Raw genomic sequence first — 5,411 nt, forward strand, 5'->3', positions numbered from 1 at the left:
TAGGGAAAAATTTAATCAACCAAGAGAAGGTACTGAAGATTCACACTACTAGTGAGGAGAAGGGAAAGACCCTTTCTCCTCCTACTACTCCCCTTACCAAGTCCTGAAAAAAAAAAGAAAAATTTTTAAATTCAAACCTGTAAATTGAACCTGAGAAGATTAAAATATAAGGAAAAATTTGAAGAATATCTCCAAACTTTTGATCTGACCTCTTAACTACAGTAATGTCATGATAAATTTATTCAAACAATTTAAAAATTTTCCTATTCTATATTATTGCTTAGGTGATCGAAGTCTATAGTTTGCTCAGCATGACATGATATGAGTATTTCTTTTTACATATCCTAAAAGCAGTTTTTAAAATATTCCATCAGTTATTTTTAAAAGTTTAGATTTGAATAAAGAAATGCTATATCCTTCTTCAATTTTGTAAATTTTAACCAATTTCTGTTGCTAAAAAAATAGAACACTTTATTGCATTTGATTGTGGGAAAGATGACTATGCAAAATTTTAAAGAGGAAAGATAAGACATGGCTTGTCAAAGAGCAGGGGGAAACATTCCATTTTTATAGAATAATCCTTATAAAATATCCTACCCTCTTAGAAGCTAATACTTATTGAGTAATTACATGGCCAGGCACTGTTCCAACAGCTCAGATTTAACTCATCGAATCCTCCTAACAATCTGTGAGGTAGGTCTGTTATTATACCCATTTTATACATAAGGAGTCCAAGGTAGCCTCTGTTCAGTGACTTAGCCAGGATGACACTGCTAGTGAACTGTGGAAGTGGCAGGCAATACGTAGAGCACAAATGCAAGTGTTATAAAATATGAAGTGAGTTTAAGAAGGAAATTCTCTTCAATCATACTACAACCTTAAAAATATATATGAAGAACATTTTATATGTATATTATATTTTGAAGAGAAACATCTATGGAGCAAGAAACTATGATATCCATTTATAAATGAAAAAACTGAACCTCAGCTGAAACTAAATGGTTCATGGTTACAAGGTAGAAAGCTTAAATGTGATTATTTAATGAGAACTGTGGAGAACTGTTCTTGGCTGTCAGGTTATAGGGTGAGAGACTAAAAAAGTGGCTTAGCTCGTCCCACTTCTAGAACAATGTTTCTCCAGTTGGGTTTCATAGATTTCTGGATGCTGGTAGACATACTTCTGGAGGCTCTCAAGTTATCTTGTTTTCAGTTTGATGGTAATAACAAAATATTAGCCTAAGCATACTCCAGGTCATCTGGATGACTACATTATAATCAAATCATACTGGCCATTTCAGTGTTTGTAATGGCCAATATTTTTGTAATTGCCTTGTGTGCCATATACTACTAATCTAATTATTATTATTTTCTTTAACTTTTTAAAATTAAAGTTTAGTTGATTTACAATATTGTGTTAATTTCTGCTGTACAGCAAAGTGATTCCGTTATATATATCTCTATCTATCTATCTATCAGTCTAACTATCTATTCTTTTTTATATTCTTTTCCATTAGGGTTTATCCCAGGAACCTGAATATAGTTCCCTGTGCTATACAATAGGACCTTGTTGTCCATCCATTCTATATGTAATAGTTTGCATCTACTAACCCCAAACTCCCAGTCCATCCCTCCCCCAACCCCCTCTCCCTTGGCAACCACGAGCCTGTTCTCTATGTCTGTGAGTCTGTTTCTGCTTTGTAGATAAGTTCATTTGTGTCATATTTTAGATTCCACATATAAGTGATATTATATGGTATTTTACTTCACCTAGTATGATAATCTCCACTTGCATCCATGTTGCTGCAGATGGCATTATTTAGTTCTTTTTTGCGGCTGAGTAGTATTCCATTGTATATATTATATACCAATTAGAAAAGAACAACTGTGACTTTAATATTGAGTTGATTCCATAAAAAATAAAATGATGTCATCCTGCATTAGATAAACAAATTGTTCAGCAGAGAAAATGGTGGAAGATTTGAGCCAACACAAGAAACATGGTAGCACAGGCTTGTTGAACTCAAAAAACGAATGCAAAAATGCAGTGGTAACCAGGACCTTATTCATTTTAGGCTGGTGACCTAGTTTCAGCACAGCAACTCAACACTTCCTAAGGATCATGTAGCATAGTGGACAAGTCCACAGACTATGGAACCGGACATCCTCACATCAAAACTCAGCTGTTTTACTTACTGGAAGTGTGACTTTGGGAAACTTAGTTGGTCTCTCTGTGTCTCAGTTTTATCGCCTAGAAAATGGGAATTGTAATTGTCCCACTTCATGAGGCTTACATTAATATATATGAAGCACATAGAACAATTTCTTCAATATAGTACACTGTAAGTTTAAATGCAATTATTATAAACAATTAAATTACACTAATTTTAAAAACCATTTTTCTCAAGGTATAATTAACATAGAGTAAAATGTACACACCACTTAAACAATTTTCTAAGTTTTGACTTATGAATACATCTATGGAACCATCACCAAAATCAAGATATCATCTTGATTTTTGAATGTGCCTATAACCCCCAAAAGTTTCCTCAAGATCTTCTGTAATACAACCCCCCTCCTCTTTACCATCCCATTCGCAATCACTACTCTTTCAGTCTATAGATTAGTTTCCATTTTCTAGGATTTTTAATAAATGGAATATAGAGTATGCACTCTTTTAGTCTGGCTTCCTTTTCACTCAGAATAATTATTTTCGATTATCCATGTTGTTATCTTTTTATTGCTAAGTACTTTTTAATTGAATGAATACAGCACTATTTGATTATTCATTTACTGATCAATGAATATATGGATTGTTTATAGTTTTTGGTTATCAAAAATGAAGCTTCTATGAACATTTGCATGTAAGTCTTTGCATGGATATATAAATTCATTTTTCTTGGGTACAATAAATGGATCATATAGTAGATGTATGTTTAACATTTTACAAAAATACCAAACTGTTTTCCAAAATTGTATAATTTCACTTTCCCACCATCAGTATATGAGAGTTCCAGTTCCTCTACATCTTGCCAGTCTTTGTTATGGCCAGTCTCTTTCATTTTAGCCATTCTAATAAGTGTGATAAAAACTTATTGTGGTTTTATCTTGTATCTCCCTAATGGTGAATGATGTTGAGCATCTTTTCATGTACTTAACTGTCATCTATATACCTTCTTTGTTGGAGTGTCTGTTAAAATCTGTCAGTTTTTACTGATTTTTTGTATCCTTATTTTCAGTTTAAAAAAATGCATTCTGAGTATAAGTCTTTTATCAGGAATGCGATTGACAAATATTTTCTTTTAGTCTGTGTTTTGTGTTTCCATTCTCTTAACAGTTTTTCAAATTACAGAATTTCTTAATTTTGATAAAGTCCAATTTATCAATTTTTTGTATGGATCATGCTGTTGATTTTGTATGTAAGAAAAGACAAGGATTTTCTCTTAAGTCTTTTTCAAGAAGTTTTCTGGTTTTAGGTTTCACATTATATGGTGTGAGTTATGATAAAATGTCATCCTATTTCTGGCTATCCAGTTGTTCTAGCAACATTTGTTGATAAAACTCTCTTTTCTCATTGAATTGCCTTCACATCAATTAGCAAATTAATTAATCATGAACATGTAGGTCTATTTCTGAGCTTTCAATTGGATTGCATTGATCTATTTATTTATCTTTATTCCAATACCACACTGTCTCATTTACTGTGGCTTTATAATAGGTCTTGAAGTCAGGTAGCATAAGTCCTCCAACTTTGCTTTCCTTTTTCAAAGCTGTTTGGGTTGTCCTAGGTCCTCTCCTTTTCCATATAAATGTTAGAAGTAGTTCACCAGTTTATACAATAAGCTTACTAGGGTTTTATTTGGAATGCATTAAATATATAGATCATTTTGGGGAGCATTATCATCTTAACAGTAATGAGTTTTTCAATCCATGAATATGACCCATCAATTTATTTTGGCTTTCTGTTTCTTTTTCAGTAATGCCATATAGGTTTTAGTATATGTCTTTCACATGTTTTGTCAAACTCAATTCATCCTTAAGTATTTTACATTTTTGTTGCTATTGTAAATAGTCTATTTTTCAAATTCCAGCTTTTGGTTGTTCACTGCTAGAATATAGAGACACAATTTATTGTTGTATATTAATTTTTCTTATATCAACCTTATATATTGTCATCCTGTCAAAATACACATATTAATTCTAGCAGCGTTTGTATAGATTATATTGTATTTTCTACATAGATGATGATAATATCATCTGTGAATAAAGAAAGTTTGATTCTTTCCAAGCTGGTTGCCTGTTATTTCTTTTAGAAATTTTTACTTACCTAGCTGGAATGTTCAGAGCAAAGTTCAATAGAAGTGGTAAGAGCTGACATGTGTACTTTGCTCCTGATCATAGGGGGAAAGCATTCAGTTTTTAGTCATTAAGTATGGTACTAGCTGTAGATTTTTTTGTAGATGCCCTTTATCATATTGAGGACTATTCTATTCCTACCTTAGAATAGAATTACCAAATTTTGTAATTTGGAATTTCATATTCTATTCCTATTTTGGTGAGAAATAGGTGACCAATTTTGTCAAATTCTTTTTCTCTCAGTACTGAAATGATGATATGTTTTTTTCTTTTTTGATCCTTTAATATGGTAAATTTATCCCTCAGAGCTCAATCAGAGAAGCAGAATCACTATGTGGTTTTATAAGGGATTTATTATAGGGATTTGACCTATATTTGTGGATTTGTGTATTTCTCTTTGCAGTTATATCAGTTTTTGCTTCATGTATTTAGAAGCTTTGCAGTTATATCAGTTTTTGCTTCATGTATTTAGAAGCTTAGTTGCATAAATGTTTAGAATTATTACGTCTTCTTGAAGAATTGATCCATTATCATCATTATGAAATTAATCTCTTTATCCCTTGTAATATTCTTGCTCTGTAATCTTTGATATTAATCGACTTTCTTTTGATTAGTGTTAGCATGGTATAACTTTCCCATCTCCTTTTTTAACCTATTTGTGTCATTACATTTAAAATAAGTTTCTTTGGGGACTTCCCTAGTGGTCCAGTGTTGAGAATCTGCCTTCCAATGCAGGGGATGCAGGTTTGATCCCTGGTCGGGGAACTAAAGATCCCACATGCCATAGGGCCACTAAGCCCGCATGGCACAACTACTGAACCCATGCGCTGCAACTAGAGAGCCCACGTACCACAACAAAAGATCCCACGTGCTGCAACTAAGACCAAACGAAGCCATAAATAAATAAATAAATAATAATGAAAAATAAAAAATTTTTATTTTTAAAATTTTTCATTGGAGTATAGTTGATTTACAAAGTAGCATTAGTTTCTGCTGTACAGCAAAGTGAATCAGTTATATATATATATATATATATATATATATATATATATATATAT

This window comes from Lipotes vexillifer, unplaced genomic scaffold, assembly GCF_000442215.2.
Source record: "Lipotes vexillifer unplaced genomic scaffold, Lipotes_vexillifer_v1.1 scaffold1187, whole genome shotgun sequence".
Classification (NCBI taxonomy): Eukaryota; Metazoa; Chordata; class Mammalia; order Artiodactyla; family Lipotidae; genus Lipotes; species Lipotes vexillifer.